General features: G+C 38.5%; 1 long non-coding RNA gene across 2 annotated transcripts; it reads left to right on the forward strand.

Moving 5' to 3' along the window:
* Nucleotides 1–1,977: 1,977 nt before the first annotated feature.
* On the forward strand, nt 1,978–22,042 carry LOC145527026 (uncharacterized). 2 transcript variants are annotated; one of them, XR_014069411.1, is made up of 3 exons: nt 1,978–6,426; nt 7,690–7,798; nt 21,481–22,042. It is a non-coding gene; the product is annotated as an uncharacterized LOC145527026 (long non-coding RNA). The 2 variants fall into 2 exon arrangements; XR_014069410.1 differs by having other exon boundaries at nt 1,997–4,975.
* Nucleotides 22,043–22,193: the final 151 nt, after the last annotated feature.

Raw genomic sequence — 22,193 nt, forward strand, 5'->3', positions numbered from 1 at the left:
TATATACATTCCCAACAACTGTTCTGAGATTTTCTTTGGTTGGGGAGGGAGGGGAAGAGAAGGGAAATCTTTTCTGGGTGTTTGTAGTGAGGATATTGTCTATCATATTGTATGCTCCAGAATGATTTATTATTTTAATACACAGTATAAGAAATACTAAGTCCTTAAAGATTCTTATAAATTAACCACAAAAATATGTAACCTTGGAACCTGTAAGCAACTTTCTGATAAGTGCAAATTTTCGTAATTATTGATCTGTTATGATTTCTTTTAGAAGTTGATATTTAAAATTTTTGGTGTATCAACTTTCATAAAATTTAGCTCCCCATTAAAACAGATTTGTCTATTTTCTTTCATTTGTCAAAAAGAAGAAAGCAAAGCAGGTATTGTTGAAGAAAGAGTGATTGGATTCAAGTAAATTGGGGAAACGTTAGACTGAATGAAGTTTAGTAGGTATGCTTACTGCAGTTCCCAGAATTCTCTAAGACAGTCCTTTGAATTTCTGAATGAGAGAGGCGTACAGAAAGCAGATGGCAATGCCCACACTTACTCACTATGGAACCATTTTGCCCTGAGCATCTTGTAGATGGAATACACTTTGAGGAAAGCCAGTTTACATCACTGCTATCATAGAGAAACAAACAGATAGGCAGTTAGGTAGATACACACATATAGGAAATTATAGAGCAATTTTTGAAACATTGCTATAATTTGCCTACAAGTTTTGCAGATATTTAAAATTAATCATAATTTGTAGGGATTTATACATTTCTTATAGTTTAAGAAAGCATGATATTTCCCTAGCTGACTTTCCTTGTCCCTCTTGGTTGTGAGTTATATAATGGTCACCCCTGGTCATTCAACAGATCTTCTTGAGGGTTCAATATAAACAGAATTATTTCCCCTTTGACCTTGTACCCTGGTCACTATTTTCCCTTGGGCATTACTTGGATGTTTTCTTTTTATAAAGGGTTAGAAGTGCCGCTGACTGTCATTTAGTACAGAAATTTGAAAGAAGACTAAATTAAACCAAGGCATGGCAGAGTTGAGGACTCTTAAAAAGACATGACCTAAGTGAGGGAAAACAGACACACATTTTTTATACAAACAACACTGTCTATGTGTATAAAACCACTGTTAGGTAAGGAATTTAGAATGCTTCACCAGTGAAACACTGAAGGTATCAGTAATCATCACTTTTGGAAGACTGGGCTGAACCCAGCAGCAGACACACGCACAGACTCACACATGCATTCACGCAGATACCCACACACCCCTGAGCTGTATGTTGGCAAAGCAAGTGAATGACACACAAGAGGAGAAGAGACAAACTTTAACTCTTTCCAGAAATCCTGCCATTTGTAACATGGAAGGAAGGTCTTGAAGGTATTCTGCTAAGTGAGATAAGTCAAAAGGAAAAAGACAACTACAGTAAGATTTCACTCACATGTGGAATCTACAAAACAACAACACTCAAAATAAAAACAAGCTCATAGATAGAGAGAACAGATCAGTGGTTACCAGAGGGTAAGGTGATACAGGGGTGGGTGAGTGTTGACCAGCCAGACCCCACTTTCAGTTACATTCCGGTGGCTTTCCAGCAGCACAAGGTCTTTGGGCCTCATTAGACCTAATCAGCTGGACCAAATAGGACCCCAGTGAGAAGCTGGCAACCTCTCAGAGGATACAGTAACAACCGACATGTAAATATCCTCAGGTAGTTTTGTCACTAAGGGAGAAAAATGGGTCCCAACTTTGTTTCATTCTTAGTGTGTTCACTGAGCCCACATTTCTGAAATAACAACCACAGAGTAAACACTACCACCAAAACAGGCAGAAATTCCCTCACTGGAGAGTTTAGTGTAACCCAAAGATCCTGAGCAGGAACTGCTTTGGGTCTCCAGTGGAAGACGCATCCAGGCCACAGGCCCAGGTCTTGGGCGTGCCCTTTGTAGCCCTGGATTCTCCAGCCATTCTAGAATTTGGCCACTGGGGCAGAATACAGAGGGCATAGCCGCACATCAGCTGTGGAGGGGGAAGCCCTCCTGGACCAAAAGCTCTGTCTTTTGCTATAGCAGACACCGTTGTCTTCATCCCTGGACCACTTTCCAACTGCCAGGCATAGCCTCTCAGTCTGGAGGAATCTACTCCCGAGGTTGCCCTTGGCAAAAGCAGAACAAGAAAGCATCCACAGTTCTCGTTGTCATGGTTTCAGCCAAGGCAGTTGACTACGACCTTTCCATAAGTACCATGAACCGTGATGGATGTATTTTCTAAGAAGCTCCTCACCTGCACAACCATGCTGGCCGGAGTAGCAATTTCAGCCTGCCCAAATTTTTGCTCTTAAAAGAGCAAGATGACTAGGAAGCAGCTCCCACTCCCTCCCGGGAGGGAAACAGCCGGGATCTGTGGACATCCAGAGGGATCTCCTGGGCTACAGTGATCTACTTTTAAAATGACTGCAGGTTACCAGAGGGGAAAGTGGGGTGAGGGGAGGGATTAACTGGGAGATTAGGACTGACATGTACACATTACTATATGTAAAACAGATAACTAAAAACGACCTACTGTATAGCACAGGGAACTCTGTAACGACCTATATGGGAAAATAATCTTTAAAAAAAAAAGGGGGATATACGTATATGTATAACTGATTCACTTTGCTGTACACCTGAAACTAACAAAACATTGTAAATCAACTATACTTCAATAAAAAGATTGTTTTAAATGACTCTGCAACAGAAACATCTGTGTGATATATTTTAAGGGACAGAACGTTTAATTTGAATAGGCAAATAGCAAAATGAAGCTGTCTCTGTGGAAATCACTCACACATCTCCACTGAGAGATCTGGAAGCCTGTTTCTGCCCACATTTCCTGAAACAGAACACAGCGCACCCATTTGACTACCCAAGAGACCTCTCCTCATGGATTGGGGTCTCCTGTCACTTTCGACAATTGTGATGGTTTAGTTGCTCAGTCATGTCTGATTTTTTTGTGACCCCATGGACTGTAGCCTGCCAGGCTCCTCTGTCCATGGGATTTCCCAGGCAAGAATACTGGAGTGGATTGCCATTTCCTTCTCCAGGGGATCTTCCAGATACAGGGATCAAACCTGCATCTCTTACATTGCAGGCCATCTCTGCACTGTAGGTGGATTCTTTATGACTGAGCCACAAGGAAAGCCCTTTACAATTGGGATGCTTGCTTTTAACTATTTACCCTTTCTCTTTACTGGGTGTTCTCAATCCAGTCCCTCTCCACTGGACCACAGACCTCTCCAGCTTTTCACAGTTGGCTCCCAGCCCCTGGAGCATCCACCAGGTTCTGAAGACAGGGCCAAGCAGCCAAAGGGAGAGGCTCACCTAAAATCCTGATGGAGGAGAAGTCACTGCAGGTTGATGGGCAGCCAGGTGGGAGGTAAGTCCATCTCAGCACAGCTCAGAAACTGGCAACAGCGAGGTGACGTGATTCATCAGGTTGAACACTTGACCTCTGATCCCTCTGACTCCTCTCTGCCCTGGCACCTTTCACTGCTTCGACTCATATCAATGAACCAAGTGTTCTTTTCACTGCTTGGATTTATTTCAGTGAACCAAGGGTGCCGATTCTATGTAACAGATCCCATGTTAACTGCCTGTTGTGGGGTGGGGCGGTCGGGGACAAGATGAAAAAGACAAACTTCTGTGAACTATCATCTCCAGGAGAGCTTTACCTCCCTGGTAGCTGGAGTGATTACTGAACACATTATACCCCTAGCATCTGAAACAATTTCCTGAATAGCATTAAATTGCCAGTATCTGGAGCCCTCTATGGCACACAGGAGGCATCAAGTAAGTATTTGCTGCATCAATGAAATAACCAGTTACTGCTTACAGCCACTCAGGTGGAACAGCTGAGGTCATGCTTGAGACCAGGAATTGCACACGTTAGTTTGAACAGACACCAGGCAGCTGGACTCTATTCTGAAGAAGGGGTGAGATTTACGACATCAAAGAGAAGCTGCACTGCCAGTGACACCCTTTGTCTCCTCCATCACAGGAGATCCCACAAGCTGAACCCCATTAATTGTGTCCCTGCTCTTCCTAACCCCCACGTCCCTCTGCTCCTCTGAGGAACTCTGTGAGCTGCAGCCCCAATGCCCTGGAGCTCTGCGCTGTGACTGGCAGGCAGGCGGCTGCTCCTGGCCGCTCCAGAGTCAGGTACGCGGCCGGGCCAGCTGGGAGACAGGGCTCCCTGGGCTTGTCACTCAGGAAGAGGGATCCGGGCTCACTGACAGCCTGCAGACCCATGGGCATAAATGCATCCTCGCCTGTGATGCTACGCCAGATCAGAAGGAGCCTCTCCTGTCATTCCTAAATCTCCCCTTGCCTGGACTGCTCAAGGGTCCCTGCGGTGGCTGCCTTCTCCTCCTGCTCATTCTCACAGGACTGGCGGGACGGAGGTGGGAGTTTGGATGTGCATTCTAGGGAAAAGGCAGCAGGGAGGAGAAGAAAAGGCAACCCCTTTCCAGAAGAGCAATGAATTTTTAGCAGAAATAGAAAATGGCTGATGGTGATTTTTTTTTTAAGTTCAGTCAACTGGAAAGACTGGCACTAGAATAAGGTTTAAATAAAGAAGACATTCCTTCTGTAAATTAATTCCTAGCTCTTCAAATTACCCCGGATAGATTACTCTATGAAAGAAATGATGTGGACCATATATTGTCAAAATATGCATATGTTTCTGATTTGCTTTAAATAAATTATATACAAGTAAAATTTACTAATAATGTAGAGTATATTCCAACTTGTCTCAACTGATTTATTTTATTTCTCTTTAAAGTCTTTATTGAATTTATTACAATATTGCTTCTGTTGTTTGTATTCTGGGTTTGTGGCCATGAGGCATGTGGGATCTTCGCCCCCTGGCCAGGGATCAAATCCACACCCCATGGACTAGAAGGCGAAGTCTTAACCACTGGACCTTGAGGGAAGTCCTGTCTCAACTAATTTAAGCTGTCTCACCTGTCTGGTGTTTTAAGACATGGCCCCTGGGTAGAATACTATTCTACACACAGATCTTATAACTTTAAATTGTATTTTGTTGTAAGAGGTGGGCTTTATAGTCAGGTGACCTGGGTTCAGCATCTCACTCAACCATTTACTCTGTCATCTTGGGCAACTTTCCTGTAGTTTTTTTTTTTTTTTCTCATCTATAAAATTGTGGATCATCATCATAATACAACAGCTCCTCCTTATCCACAGAGGATATTCGAAGACCCCAAGAGGATGCCGGAAACCGTGGATAGTATGAAAGTGTATGAAAGTGCTTGTGTTCAGTTGGGTCAGACTCTTTGCAACTCCATGGACTATAGATCACCAGGCTCCTCATTCCATGGGATTTTCCAGGCAAGAATACCGGAGTGGGTTGCCACTTCCTTCTCCAGGGGAAACTTCCCAATCCAGGGATCAAACCTGTGCCTCTTGCATCTCCTGCATTGGCAGGCAAATTCTTTACCACTAGCCCCATCTGGGAAACACCGTGGATAGTACAGAATCCTTTATATACTACGTTTTTTCCTAAATTGATGGGTAGATTGCATATATAACCTGGGTACACTGGACAAAAGGATGAGTTCCACCCCGGTGTTTGTCCCTACATCACATGATTTCATCATGCTACTCAGAATGACACACAGTTTAAAACTTATGAATTCTTTATGTCTGGAATTTTCTACTCAATATTTTGGACTTGGATTGACCAAGTAACTGAAACTGCAGAAATGCATGAAAGAGGGGACTACTGCACCTACCTCGTTGTATTGTTGTATTATAAGATGCAATATGTGCATGTAAAGACTGAAAAAGTGCCTGGCATAGAGTCACTTGCAGTAAATATTAGTTGTTTATATTTGCTAATTAATTGTTGGAGAAGACTCTTGAGAGTCCCTTGGACAGCAAGGAGATCAAACTAGTCAATCCTAAAGGAAATCAGTCCTGAATATTCATTGGAAGGACTGGTGTTGAAGCTGAAACTCCAATACTTTTGCCACCTCGTGTGAAGAGCTGACTCACTGGAAAAGACCCTGATACTGGGGAAGATTGAAGGCAGGAGGAGAAGGGGACAACAGAGGATAAGATGGTTGGATTGTATCACCGACTCGATGGACATGAATTTGAGCAAGCTCCAGGAGCTGGTGATGGACAGAGAAGCCTGGCATGCTGCAGTCCATGGGGTCACAGTGAGTCAGACATGACTGAGCGACTGAACTGAACTGAACTGAATGATAAGAAAATCAAGGACCATCAAATCAACTATATTGTAGTAATGTCAAAATATTTTTTTTGGCTGTGTTGCACAGCTTATGGGATCTCAGCTCCCCGGCAAGGGATTGAACACAGGTCACAGCAATGAAAGCACCGAATCCTAGCTACTAGATCACCAGTAATTTCCCTCTTGAATACTTTTAAAATGGAATATTACTGTCCTCTTGATACATTTCGGTATTTTCTGAACTTTTTTGTATACAAATATAAAAATGCCCTATAATTAAAATACATAATAAGAATAAGCACATTCAAATAACAGAAATCATTAGTAAGCTTTTAGAAAATAAATTTGGCTTTTAAAATTTGGTGTTGAAAAGACTGAGAGACACACTCAAATTTAGAGCCTATTTTAGCAGGAAGCCATTAATCCTGCTTGTTAAAAGTCAAGGTCACTAGTACAAATGCTGGTGAGGGTTGATGAACCAATTTGCTAAGAACATGTCATTACTAATGGACTTCCCTGTAGCTCAGACAGTAAAGAATCTGCCTACAATGCAGGAGATCCCTGGATCAGGAAGACCCCCTGGAAAAGGGAATGGCAACCCACTCCAGTATCCTCTCCTGGAGAATCCCACGGACAGAGGAGGCTAGAGGGCTACAGTTTGTGGGATCCCAAAGAGTAGGACGTGACTGAGCAACTGACACTACACTGTCATTACTAACCGTCCCTTCCCGACTGCAGACAATAACATAGACACTGGTACCTACTTAGGGTTGGGACCAAAAAAGAATGTGTCATACATCTAGAAATTACGGAAGAACCTATCATTTTCAATGTCAACTGCATATAATTTTGTGTTAATTAAACCAGTAGCTAAGGTTAACTAAATTCTTCATTTTCTAACTAGTTTTGGTGCACCAATACAAACATACAACATCAAATTATTAACTATTAGTCGTGGCCTGTCAATTCAATCACCTTAAAAATTGAGAGTTTTCTAAAGGCAAAATAATTAAAATTTAACATAAACATTTATTTTCAAGCATAAACATAAAGACACTGCATCCATATTATTTTTAATAAGAATTTATGGCATAAAAATATCCTAAGTGTATTTTCACAAACTCTATGTGACTTCTTAAATCTAATTTTTATTTTCTTCACTCATATTACTCTATTTTAATTATATTATAAATAAATAACATAAAAATAATTTTTGAGACTTTTAGCTTACTTAAAAAAAAAAAAACTAAATCCTGGAAGGTAAAAAGTTTGACAATATTTGATTAGGAAATAAGATAATCTTGATCTAAAGATACTTTGAAGATTAAGAAAAATAGAATTTTAATCCTCTGAAGTCCCCTTTTTATAATATTTATCAATTCATTTTTTCCCCTTGAAATACCTACATCTATCTACACATTTATCTTTCATCAGGTGGTGGTAGTGACGACGGTGATTAGTGGTTTTAAGAAGATATATTTTGAAGACTATGATTCTTGCAACATTTACTTAAGGTCCTCTGTTCTAGGAACACAGTTTTAAGGTAATTCTTTTCTAATTTATTTATTTTTAATTGAAGGATAATTGCTTCACGATATTGTGTTGGTTTCTGCCATACATCAGCATGAATCAGCCACAGGTATACACACGTCCCCTCCCTGTTGAACCTCCCTCCCACCAACCCCACCCCTCTAGGTTGTCACAGAGCACTGGTTTAAGCTCCCTGAGTCATACAGCAAATTCCCACTGGCTGTCTATTTTAGAGAGGATAATGCAGATGTTTCCACGCTACTCTCTCCAGTCACCCCACCCTCTTCTGCCCCTCTGTGTCCACAAGTTTGTTCTCTATGTCTGTATCTCATTGCTGCGCTGCAAATAGGTTCATCAGGAACCATTTTTCTAGATTCCATATATATGTGTTAATACACGATATTTGTTTTTCTCTTTCTGATTTACTTCACTCTGTATAATAGGCTCTAGGTTCATCCACCTTATCAGAACTTACTCAAATGGTTGAGTAATATTCCATCGTATATATGTACCACAGCTTCTTTATCCATTCATCTGTTGATGGACATCTAGGCTGCTTCCATGTTCTAGCTATTGGAAATAGTGCTGCAATGAACACGGGGGTACTTGTGTCTTTTTTCAGTTATGGTTTTCTCAGGGTATATGCCCAGCAGTGGGATTGTTGGGTCACATTGTAGCTTTATTTCTAGTTTTTTAAGGCATCTCCTTACTGTCCTACATGGTGACTATATCAATTTACATTCCCGCCAATAGTGCAAGAAGGTTCCCTTTTCTCCACACCCTCTCCAGCATTTATTGTTTGTAGATTTTTTTTTATGATGATGGTCATTCTGACTGATGTGAGGTGATACCTCATTGTAGTTTTCATTTGCATTTCCCCTAATAATGAGTGATGTTGAGCATCTTTTCATGTGTTTATTAGCTATCTGTATGTCTTCTTTGATGAACTGTCTGTTTTGGTCTAAAGCTACAGTCATCAAGACAGCATGGTACTGGCACAAAAACAAAAATATAGACCAATGAAACGAGATAGAAAGCCCAGAGATAAACCCACACAACTATGGGCACCTTATGTTTAACAAAAGAGGCAAGAATATACAATGAAGAAAAGATATTCTCTTCAATAAGTGGTGTTGGGAAATTCGGACACCTATATGTAAATGAATGAAAATAGAAAACTTCCTAACAACATCGGTTCAGTTCAGTTCAGTTGCTCAGTCGGGTCCAACTCTTTGCGACGCCATGGACTGTAGCATACCAGGCCTCCCTGTCCATTGACAACTCCCGGAGTTTAATCAAACTCATGTCCATTGAAGTGGTGATGCCATCCAACCATCTCATCCTCTGTCATCCCTTTCTCCTCCTGCCTTCAATCTTTCCCAGTATCAGGGTCTTTTCTAATGAGTCAGTTCTTCACATCAGATGGCCAAAGTATTGGAGTTTCAGCTTCAGCATTAGTCCTTCCAATGAACATTCAGGACTGATTTCCTTTAGGATGGACTGGTTGGATCTCCTTGCAGATTTTCTTTAGGATGGACTGGATGGACTCTTTGGATCTACTAATAACATACACAAAGATAAACTCAAAATGAGTTAAAGACCTAAATGTAAGACCAGAAACTATAAAACTCTTAGAGGAAAACATAGGCAGAACACTCTAGGACATAAACCACAGCAAGATCCTCCATGACCCACCTCCTAGAGTAATGAAAATAAAAGCAAAAATGAACAAGTAGGACCTAATTAAACTTAAAAGCTTTTGCACAGCAAAGGAAACAATAAACAAAGTGAAAAGACAACCCTCAGAATGGGAGAAAATAGTAAATGAAACAAGTGACAAAGGATTAATCTCTAAGATAATTACTTTTGCAAGGAAGAAAGCAAGGAGTCTTGATTGACATAAGGAACCATTACAGTGAATACAAAAGGGCTTTATAGGCCCATCAGTTATATACCAGCTTAGCTCCTGTTGGAGGATCACCTTTCAGACTTGGTACATCTGATCTACAGCTGCAGCCCACAGCCACCAGAGGGCAGACTTTTACATCTGTCCCTAATAGATGTTGAACTTGAGTCTGAGATAATGGTGTCTCTTTTTCTCAGCGCTCCATTATTATCTTCAGATTAGTTTTATCATCACCAAATGAAGGTTATACATAAACATTATATATATATATATATTACATTATATATATATGTATATATATACACATTATATATACATTACATTATTTATATATATATATACATACATATATATATATATATATATGTATATATATATATATATATTACATTCCCAGGTAGAAACAGTTTCATTAAAAAAAGAGAAGGAAAAGGTGAAAATTAAGAAAGCATTCTTTTAAGGGGAGAGCTCTGATACTGAGGAGGAAGGGCAAAAACCAAATAGCCTACAAACCACCTTGAAAAGACAAGGAGAAAGCAAATAATAATAACATTAATGGTAAAATAATAGAGAATTCTCTGGTAGTCCAGTGGTTAGGACTCTGTGCTTCTACTGAAGGGGACATGGCCAGGGAACTAAGATCCAGTATGCCATGGCACAGCCAAAAAATAAAATAATAAGATAAGATAATATTAAACATTTTTCTAAAAAGACAAGGAGAAAGCAAAAAAATCTATGTGAGCAATCTGATGATTAAAATTGTATTAAGATACCTGTTTTCATTCATTAAAATAAAGCCTATCTTCCTCTAAATGATAATAGACGCAATAGTAGTAGTGATAGTGGTAGTGATGAGGGGGATGGTGGTGGTGATGTAATGGCAGGGGCAGCAAGGGTAGCTAACATCTAACAAATGCACCGTGCTAAACACTTACTATAACCTCACTTTAAGAGTGAGTGAACTAGGCACAGATGACTTTTCTAGTAGTTATCTGGAGGCTGGAAACATATCTCTATCTTTTGCAACTATAATGTTTTACGTGAAAGTGTGGACAAAGAAAAGGATTCAAATATGGGAGAAGTCAATAGCTTTGCACTGTTGACATGAAGGTATCTTATTAATCCCAGGGTTATTTATAACAGCAGAATTTGGAAACAATCTGACCCTCTAGCAATAGTAGAAGAACCAAATAAAATAGTAAATATTGTGTAGTCATTATAATGAGCAAAATTAGAAGCAATAGAAGAAATTGTGTCTGTACCATGAATAGAACTGCGTAAAATATGTGTGTATATGGAAAAAGATAAAGAAATCTGATAGAAAAACAATGTTTTTGATAAGGCATAGGTTTTAGAGGGATTATATACAAACTTTAAAAGTAAAAGTCCTGGAAAATTTTTTTAAATACTGCCAAAGGATATAATGTTAAAGATTTTCCTCGTGGGACGTTAGAACATAAGCAAAGTCAACTTATTTTACATAGTTGGCATTTACCCAAGGTTTATCCACCAACCACAGCCAGACTTTTCTACTTCCCATGTCCAGGTTGCCAACTACATCCCTCAGAAAGCCCATAAGATTCAGCAATAAGAGTTACTATTTTTGTTAGTAGTAGTAATAATAATACACCAAACATGTACAGAGCTTTACAATTAAAAAAAAATGTTTTTCTTAGCTTATTTCAAGTCCAATTTCTTCTGAACAAACACTGCCATTTAGAATCCCATGGTGCTTCCAGCAGAATGACAACCCAGAAGAGAAAGAACAGAGAGAAGTATTTAGATGGGTATGGATGTACCCTGGACAACAGAGAAGCAACCTGTACAGCAAGTAAAGAATTCGCCTGCCAATGCAGGATATGCAAGAGACACGGGTTCAATCCCTGGGTGGGGAAGATCCCCTGGAGCAGGAAATGGCAACCCAATCCCGTATTCTTGCCTGAAAAATCCCATGGACGGAGGAGCCTGGCGAGCTACAGTCCATGGGGTCACAAAGAGGGGCTGCGACTGAGCATGCACACTGCATATACAACAAAGGGCACAGCATCCATCTGCCAGCCTTTCAACAAACCTCCACGAACCTTAAAGTTACAAAAATAAAGCACCCTGGGTGTATGAACCACTTCCTAGGAGCATTCTTACAGAGGACAGCAGGCTCTCACAGATATAATGGATATTCCCTTCCACTCTGAATTCACTTTCCTGCCCTGCTTCCTCTGGGTCATAATAAGTGCTATTTGTGGTTTTTAAACTTATCATTGCAATCTCCCCAGGCCAACTGAATGAGTGCAGTGCCTGAAAAACTGTATTTTCTTAAAAACTCCCTAGCTTTTAAAAGTCAAAGCAATATCTTTTTGAGACAGCAAAATTAAAGGGGGGCGGGGAGGGGTAGAAAGCTGTACCTAACCTTTAACATTTTACCCTTTAGCCCATGACTAGGTAAGTCCTTTCCTGGACATGAGCATTCCTTTTAAGAAATAACCTACCAATTAGAAAATAAAAAACCTGCTTAATCCGGACAACCTCCAGCTGCTGGTCAAAACCCACAGCTGCTCTTCTTGGTATCTTCCCAAACACTGTCCAAGTGGAACAGACACAAGTTAAAGAAAGTCTAATTTGCCTCTCTATCTTTTCCACATGATAGCAAAGTACAAACCCAGAAACACAGCCCCCATCAGAGAGCGGCAGAAAATTCAGCAGTAAACATTCCCGTGGGGTCACTAAAGCAGACAGCTGGTTTTGTTCAGAGATGTGGAGAAGAAGATATCTCTAGCAAAGCAGTGGTAAAGACTCTGAGCTTCAAAAGAGGTACAGGCCAACATCCCTGATAAATATAGATGCAAATATTCTTAACAAAATGCTAGCAAACTGAATTAAGCAGCACATTAAAAGGATCACACACCACGATCAAGTGAGATTCATCCCTGAGATGCAATGAAGGTTCAACATAGCAGATAGATTAATGTGATACATCATATTCACAGAGTGAAAGATAAAAATCATAAGATCATTTCAATAGATGCAGAAGATCATTTCACAAAATTCAACATCTTTTTATGATAAAACTCTCAACAAATGGGGTATAGAAGAAATATACCTTAACATAATAAAAGCCACATATGACAAACATCATACTAATGGTGAAATGTTGAAAGTTTTCTAGATCAGGAGCAAGCCAAGGGTGCCCACTCTTGCCATTTTTATGCAATGTAGTACTGGAAATCTTAGCCTGAGCAATTTAGAAATAGAAAAGAAATAAAAGTTACCAAATCAGAAAGGAAGAAGTAAAGTCATTTCTCTTTGCAGATGATATGATCTTACACGTACAAATTGCCATTTCCTTCTCCAGGGTATCTTCCCGACCCAGGGATCAAACCCAGGTCTCCTGCATTGCGGGCAGATTCTTTACCATCTGAGCCACCAGGGAAGCCCTCTATAAAATCCTAAAGACTCCACCAAAAAACCTGTTAGAACTGATAAATGAATTTAGTAAAGTTGTAGAATACAATCATTATGTAAAAATCAGTTGTGTTTCTATCTACTAACAGTGAACTATCTGAAAAAGAAATAAGATAATTGCATTTACAATAGCAATTAAAAAAATGCATAGGAATAAATAGAACCATGGAGGTGAAGATCTATACATTGAAAACTATAAGACTTCGATACAAGAAGTAACAAAATACACAAATAAATGGAAAGATATCCAGTGTTTATGGATACCAATAATGAATATTGTTAAAATACCCATACTACCTAAAATATTCTATAGATTCAGTGCAACCCTGACAAAATTCCAATGCAACTTTTCACAGAAATTTAAAACACTATTCTAAAATTTGAATGGGACCCCGAAAGACCCCAGATAGCCAAAGCATTTCTGAGAAAGAATAACAAAGCTGGTAGTTTCACATTTCCTGATTTCAATCTATATTGTAAGGTGTAATAATCAAAACAGTATGGTACTACCATACAGATGGCCAACAGATGCATGAAAAGGTATTAAACATCACTAATTACCAGGGAAATACAAGCCAAAACCACAATTCAGCCAGGAGGAAAAAGGAAATCCTGCCATTTGCAACAACATGGATGGATCTTGAGGATGTTATACCAAGTGAACTAAGTCAGATAGAGAAAGATGAGTACTGTATAATCTCACTTATATATAGAATCTTAAAAAACTGAACTTACAGAAACATTGAGTGGAATGGTGGCTGTGAGGGACAGGCTGGGGGTTTTGGGGACAGGGAGATATTAATTAGAGTGTACAAAATTTCACTTATAAGAAGCATAAGTTCTGGGCATCTAATATAGAACATGGTAACTATAGTTAACAATATTATATTATATACTTGAAAGTTACTAAGAGAGTAGATTCTAAATGTTCTCACCACAAAAAAAGAAACAGTGATGGTGACATGGTGTAGGTGTTAGCTAAATCTGTGGTGATTATCCTTTTGTAGTATTATATCAATCCAACACGTTGTACAATTTAAACTTACACAATGTTATACCTAAATTATATTGCAATAGAGCCAGAAAGAGAGGATGAGATGGTTAGATAGCATCATCGACTCAATGGACATGAGTTTGAGCGAGCTCCAGAAGATAGTGAAGGACAGGGAAGCCTGGCGTGCTGCAATCCAAGCTGTCACAAAGAGTCGAACATGACTTAGTGACTAAACAACAACAAATAGTACCCGTCACACAGATTCAGTACGACTAGGGGACTAAATATATAAAGCACCTAATAACTCAATAAGCATTTGAAAATATTGGTTATTCTCACTGTAGTGTGTTAATATCCTCAAGAATCTGGAGAAAGTACATGTTTTTACACCTTATTTATTTTAAATTTCTAACAGATTTACTTTCTTAAAAAATTACAATATAGTTAATGTACAATATTAATGTTAGTTTCAGGTGTATAACATCGTGATATGACATTTAAATATATTATGAAATGATCACCACAATAAGTCTAATAAGTATCTGTCTCCATATAATATTGTTACAGTATTATTGACTATATTTTATGCTGTATATTACATCTTCATGATATTTATTTTATATCTTGAAATTTGTACTTCTGAATCCCCATCACCTATGTTGTCCATCCTTTCATCTTCTTCTCTGGTAACCACCGATTTGTTATCTGTTATTTCTCAAACTGTTTCTGTTTTGTTTTTTAGATTCTACATATAAGTGAGATCATATGGTGTTTGCCTTTCTCTGTCTGACTTATTTCACTTAGCATAATACCCTCTAGGTCTACTTGTGTTGTCACAGATGGCAGTATTTCACTCTTTTTTATGTTTGAGTAACATGCCACATCTTCTCTGTCCATCATCTGTTGATGGACACTGGGCTGCTTCTGTATCTTGGCTATTGTAAATAATGCTGCTATGAACACTGGGGTGCATGCATCTTTTCTAATTAGTCTTTTTCCCCAGATTCACACCTAGGAGAAGAATTACTGCATCATATGGTAGTTAGAAATGGACATGGAACAACAGACTGGTTCCAAATAGGAAAAGGAGTACGTCAAGGCTGTATATTGTCACCCTGCTTATTTAACTTATATGCAGAGTACATCATGAGAAACGCTGGGCTGGAAGAAACACAAGCTGGAATCAAGATTGCCGGGAGAAATATCAATAACCTCAGATATGCGGATGACACCACCCTTATGGCAGAAAGTGAAGATGAACTAAAGAGCCTCTTGATGAAAGTGAAAGAGGAGAGTGAAAGAGTTGGCTTAAAGCTCAACGTTCAGAAAACTAAGATCATGGCATCTGGTCCCATCACTTCAAGGCAAATAGATGGGGAAACAGTGGAAACAGTGTCAGACTTTATTTTTTGGGGTTCCAAAATCACTGCTGATGGTGATTGCAGCCATGAAATTAAAAGACGCTTACTCCTTGGAAGGAAGGTTATGGCCAACCTAGACAGCATATTTAAAAGCAGAGACATTACTTTGCCAACAAAGGTCCGTCTAGTCAAGGCTATGGTTTTTCCAGTGGTCATGTATGGATGTGAGAGTTGGACGGTGAAGAAAGCTGAGCGCCGCAGAATTGATGCTTTTGAACTGTGGTGTTGGAGAAGACTTTTGAGAGTCCCTTGGACTGCAAGGAGATCCAATCAATCCATCCTAAAGGAGATCAGTCCTGGGTGTTCATTGGAAGGACTGATGTAGAAGCTGAAACTCCAATACTTTGGCCACCTCATGCGAAGAGTTGACTCATTGGAAAAGACCCTAATGCTGGGAAGGATTGGGGGCAGGAGGAGAAGGGGATGACAGAGGATGAGATGGTTGCATGGCATCACTGACTCGATGGACATGGGTTTGGGTAAGCGTCAGGAGTTGGTGATGGACAGGGAGACCTGGCGTGCTGGGATTCATGGGGTTGCAAAGAGTCGGAAATGACTGAGCGACTGAACTGAACTGATGGTAGTTCTATTTTTAACTTTTGAAGAACTTCCATACTATTTTCCATAGTGGCTGAACCAATTTACATTCCTACCAAGAGTAGGAATTCCCTTTCCTCCACATGCTTCACAATATTTATTATGTTTCACTTTTTGATGATAGCCATTCTCACAGATGTGAGGTAATACTCACTGTGGTTTTGATTTACATTTCCCTGATGATGTTGACCATCTTTCCATTTGTTGGCCATCTGTATGTCGTCTTTGGAAAAATGTCTAGTCAGATCCTCTGCCCAATTTTGGGGGCTTCCCAGCTGGTGATAGTGGTAAAGAATGCACCAACCAATGCAGAAGACTTAACAGACATGGAGTTTGATCACTGGGTCAGGAAGTTCCTGTGGAGGAGGGCACGGAACCCCTTATGGTATTCTTGCCCAGAGAATCCCATGGACAGAGGAGATGGCGGGCTACAGTCCGTAGGGTCGCAAGAGTCGGACACGACTGAAATGACTTAGCATGCATGCACACCCAATTTTTAATCAGAATGTTTGGTTGGGTCTTTTTGACATTAAGTTGTATTAATTCTTTATATATTTTGTACATTAACCCTTTATCATATATATTATTTACAAATATCTTCTCCCATTCAGTAGTCTAAACTCTTGTTTTATTAATGCTTTCCTTCACTGTGCAAAAGGTTTTTAGTTTGATGTAGTCCCATTTGTCTATTTTGCTTCTGTTTCCCTTATCTGAGGACATGGACTACTCCCCAGAAAAAAATATTGCTTATTGCAAAATTCAGACTTAAATTGAAGAAAGTAGGGAAAACCACTAGACAATTCAGATATAACCTAAATTAAACCCTTTACGATTACACAGTGGGAGTGACAAATAAACTCAAGGGATTAGATCTGATAGAGTACCTGAAGAATTATGGAAGGAAGTTCGTGACATTGTACAGGAGGCAGTGATCAAGATCATCCCCAAGAAAAATAAATGCAAAAAGGCAAAATGGTTGTCTGAGGAGGCCTTGAAAATAGCTGAGAAAAGAAGAGAAGCTAAAGGAAAAGGAGCAAAGGAAAGATATACTCATCTGAATGCAGAGTTCCAAAGAATAGCAAGGAGAGATAAGAAAGCCTTCCTCAGTGATCAATCAAAGAAATAGAGGAAAACAATCAAATGAGAAACACTAGAGATCTCTTCAAGAAAATTAGAGATATCAAGGGAACATTTCATGCAAAGATGGGCTCAATAAAGGACAGAAATGGTATGGACCTAACAGAAGCAGAAGATGTGAAGAAGAGGTGGCAAGAATACACAGAAGAACTATACAAAAAAGATCTTCATGATCAAGATAATCATGATGGTGTGATTACTCATCTAGGGCCAGATATCTTGGAATGTGAAGTCAAGTGGGCCTTAGGAAGCATCACTATGGACAAAGCTAGTGGAGGTGATGGAATTCCAGTTGAGCTATTTCAACTCCTAAAAGATGATGCTGTGAAAGTGCTGCACTCAATATGCCAGCAAATTTGGAAACTCAGCAGTAGCCACAGGACTGGACAGGTCACTTTTCATTCCAATCCCAAAGAAAGGCAATGCCAAAGAATGTCCAAACTACCACACAAAGGCACTCATCTCACACCCTAGCAAAGTATTGCTCCAAATTCTTCAAGCCAGGCTTTAACAGCCAGATGTTCCAGCTGGATTTAGAAAAGGCAAAGGAACCAGAGATCAAATTGCCAAAATCTGCTGAATCATTGAAAAAGCAAGAGAGCTCCAGAAAAACACCTACTTCTGCTTTATTGACTATGCCAAAGCCTTTGACTGTGTGGATCACAACAAACTGTGGAAAATTCTTAAAAAGATGGAAATACCAGACCACCTGATCTGTCTCCTGAGAAATCTGTATGCAAGTCAAGAAGCAACAGTTAGAACAAGACATGGAACAACAGACTGTTTCCAAATTGGGAAAGGAGTACATCAAGGCTGTATACTGTCACCCTGCTTATTTGACTTATATGAAGTGTATATCATGAAAACACTGGGCTGGATGAAGCATAAGCTGGAGTCAAGATTGCTTGGAGAAATATCAATAACCTCAGATATGCAGAAGACACCACCCTTATGACAGAAAGTGAAGAAGAACTAAAGAGCCTCCTGATGAAAGTGAAAGAGAAGAGTGATAAAGTTGGCTTAAAACTCAACATTCAAAAAATAGATCATGGCATCCGGTCCCATTGCTTCATGGTAAATAGATGGGGAAACAATGGAAACAGTGACAGAGTTTATTTTGGGGGGCTCCAAAATCACTGCAGATGGTGACTGCAGCCATGAAATTAAAAGACTCTTGCTCCTTGGAAGAAAAGCTATGACTAATTTAGACAGCATATTAAAAAGCAGAGACATTGTTTTGCCGACAAAGGTCCATCTAGTCAAAGCTATATTTTTTTCCAGTAGTCATGTATGCAAGTGAGAGTTGAACTATGAAGAAAGCTGAGTTCTAAAGAATTGATGCTTTTGAACTGTGGTGTTGGAGAAGACTCTTGAGAGTCCCATGGACAGCAGGGAGATTAAACCAGTCAATCCTAAAGGAAATAGTCCTGAATATTCATTGGAAGGACTGATGCTGAAGCTGAAACTCCAATACTTTGGCCACCTGATGCGAAGAACCAACTCATTAGAAAAGGCCCTTATCCTGGGAAAGATTGAAGGCAAGAGGAGAAGGGGACAACAGAAGACGAGATGGTTGGATGGCATCACCAACTTGATGGACATAAGTTTGAGCAAGCTCCGGGAGTTGGTGAGACAGGGAAGCCTGGCGTGCTGCAGTCCATGGGGTTACAAAGATTCGGACACGACTGAGTGACTGAACTGAACTGAACTGAAACTACTGCTAAGACCAATATCAAAGAGTGTACTGCCTACATTTTATTCTCTAAGCTTTATGGTGTCAGGTTTTGCATTTAAGTCTTTAATCCATTTTAGTTTATTTTTGTATATGGTATAATAAAATGGTCCCATTTCATTCTTTTGCATGTAGCTGTTCAGTTTTCCCAGCACCATTTATTGATAAGGCTGTCTTTGCCACTGTATATTCTTGCCTTTTTTTTTGTCATAGATTAATTGTCATAGAAGCATATGTTTATTTCTGGGCTCTCTACTCTGTTCCATTGATTCCTGATTCATTTTTAGGCCAGTGCCATACTCTTTTGATTACTCTAGTTTTTTAGTATGGTTTAAAACTAAGGAGCGTGATACCTCCATATTTTTCTCCTTTTAAAGGAAGCAAATGTCTTTAAATGCTGTTTTCTAAAGTCAAATATTTGCCCAAAGATTCTGTTCATGCAAAGCCACAAAAAAATACATATATCTAGATACAGCACAAACGTCAAAGTTTCAGCTCCACAGACAATTTCTATTAGAAAATAGGGAAATGTAAGAGACCGGTATAGTTCTTCCATCAGTGTCATCACTTAACATTTTGAGAAGAAATTTTAATTTATTTTTAATTTCAAGTCTCCTCAAAACCTTCAAATTTGAAACTGCAACTGCCCTTACCTAAATATTAATGAGTGGACTTTGTCACTTGTAGGTAAACAACACATTAAAAGCATGGTTACATGCTGGTGGTGGCTATATCATTGAACAAGAAATCCTTCCCAAATCTCCACCAGCTTCCCTTTCTTACAGCTTTAAATCTCCTTATCTGTGATTCCCCCTACAGACCTCAGGTTTCTCTGGAGAGTCGCAATTCCCTCAACACTCCTCCAATCCAGTGTGCAAATTTGATAAATAATTGGGATTGCAATAGCCAACTGATCTAAGTCCCTTGGACATGAAGACACTAATTAAAATTTAAAAAAGTAAAATGCTAAATCTTAGCCATATCAGGTCACCAAAATTATCTCCTTCTTTCCTCTCTGGCTCTTGCTTTTAAATAATTGCAAATTCTGTTATTAAGCAAATGAAAGCATTTTAAAGTTCAGATTGTTTAGTGTTTATGAGACTTACTTCATCTGAAAAAAAATATGGAATCAGTTAGTCCCTTTGACTTTTACTGAACTTTCTTCTTTTCTCTTTTCCTCTATCTATCTCCTTAAATGCTTAAAACAAGAAATTAAGTGCCATTCCTCAGAATCATTTTGAGGTCAAACACAATCCCTATCAAGAATGATAACAAAAATTTGGGAGGAAACTGCTATTTTCTATACTTTAAAATGTACTTCTATGATCCATGTGCTTAAAACATGCTTAAAAGTTTTTGATAAAAAGGTTTTGTCTCTTTTTAGCCCTTTTAATCCTTTTTATTTTAAATTAATTCATTTTTAAATGAAACAAAGATGAATATTTTTAATGACAAGATACAATTCACAAATAAGATAGACATCATAAACCATTAGACACCTAACAACAAAGAAACAAAGATACATAAAGCAAAAGTCAAAAGAAATATAAGGGAAAATCAAAAAATATATAATCATAGTGAGCTATGTTAACATTTCTCTGAGGATATTTTATCAAGTGCAGAAAAAATAAGAATAGGAGCATCTTGGATGATGTCATTAATAATTTAAATATAATATATTTATTTTAATTTATATTAATCTTATATCTTATACAAATATATTTAAAATTTTGTATCTCACACATTGTTATTAGATTTCCATAGGACATTTAGAAAAAGTGATAAACATTAGTTTTTTTTATAAAAAAGATTAACATTACTAAATTTCAAAAACTTGTAATGACTTTTTAAAATCCAGATGCATATTAGAATTATCTTGGAATTTTTTGAAAAATATAAGGATCTTTCACTTTTATCTGGTTTGTTTACCTTTCCTATTTCATATTCAGTGCTTCCATTTCCTTTAGTTTATGTTTTCCAATTTCTCCATCTCTTCTTTTTTTATGTTCTTTCTCAAACCTTTATCAAGTATAGTAGAAAAGCTTTTGTATACATATATATATAAATAATATGTATAATATATATATTTTAGAAAACTTATGAATTTTTGCCTACTAAAAATGTTTATGACATTTTGAGTTCACTTCCTTGACTTAGTATAAATAGAATGCTAGATTTCTAATTTAATAAAATAGATATGCAACAAGCAACAAAGGTTTATTTTATAGCACAGGGAACTATAGTCAATATCTTGTAATAATCTATAATGGAAAATAATTTCAAAAATAATATATGTGTATATATATATAACTGAATCACACAAAAAAAGAATTCTACCTCCTTTTAATGCTTTTAATGTTATGGTATGTGGTACCAGAAATACGGAAGTTTCCATGACAATAATCATTTTTTAATTTTTATTTATTTATTTTTTTGTCCTGGGTCTTAGCCGCAAACTCAGCTGAGGCATGTGGGATCTAGCTCCCCAACCAAGGATCTAACCTAGGCCTCCTGCGTTGGGAATGAGAATTCTTAACCACTGGGCCACCAGGAAGTCCCTACCACCACAAGGATCTTCTATGCACCATACTGAGTGTGGTCCTCAACCTTGGAGTCTTAAAAACCTGAGAATTAGCAACGTCCCGGCAATACTCAGAACGCCAACTTATTCACCAACAGTGCTCAAGTGGAAATGTTTGAATCACCAATTAGTACTTTTCTCTCTTTAGGGAAAACACCTGGAACGTCTGGTTATAATCAGAAGCTGCTCAGTAAATAATGAACTTGAAGAATGAATTGAAGATTATTCAGCAGTCTTACCTACCAGTACATCAACCACAAAATCCCAAAGCTGGGGAAGGTGCACCCAGCCCCACTTACAACTGCTAACCTCTGATTCTGTTGCATAATCTTCTATATTCTTAGCCTTTATCCCCCTCCTGTTCACCCAGTTCTTCTCAAAATAATACAAAAGACTAGAATTTTACTTATAAAATTACCATTGTGTCCTAAGCTCCCTGTGGTTACTGCCAGAACATCTCCACTAAACTTCAGGAAATTACGTTAAAAATCAGTGAAAATAACCTTGTGCTAGTTAGAGGCCTGTTCATTCATTCATTCAAAAAGTATTTATCAGCAAGCATTTAACGAACACTTACTTGT

The sequence above is a fragment of the Giraffa tippelskirchi genome, chromosome 11 (assembly GCF_054371585.1).
Source record: "Giraffa tippelskirchi isolate mGirTip1 chromosome 11, T2T-mGirTip1v1.2.pri, whole genome shotgun sequence".
NCBI classification, from domain to species: Eukaryota; Metazoa; Chordata; class Mammalia; order Artiodactyla; family Giraffidae; genus Giraffa; species Giraffa tippelskirchi.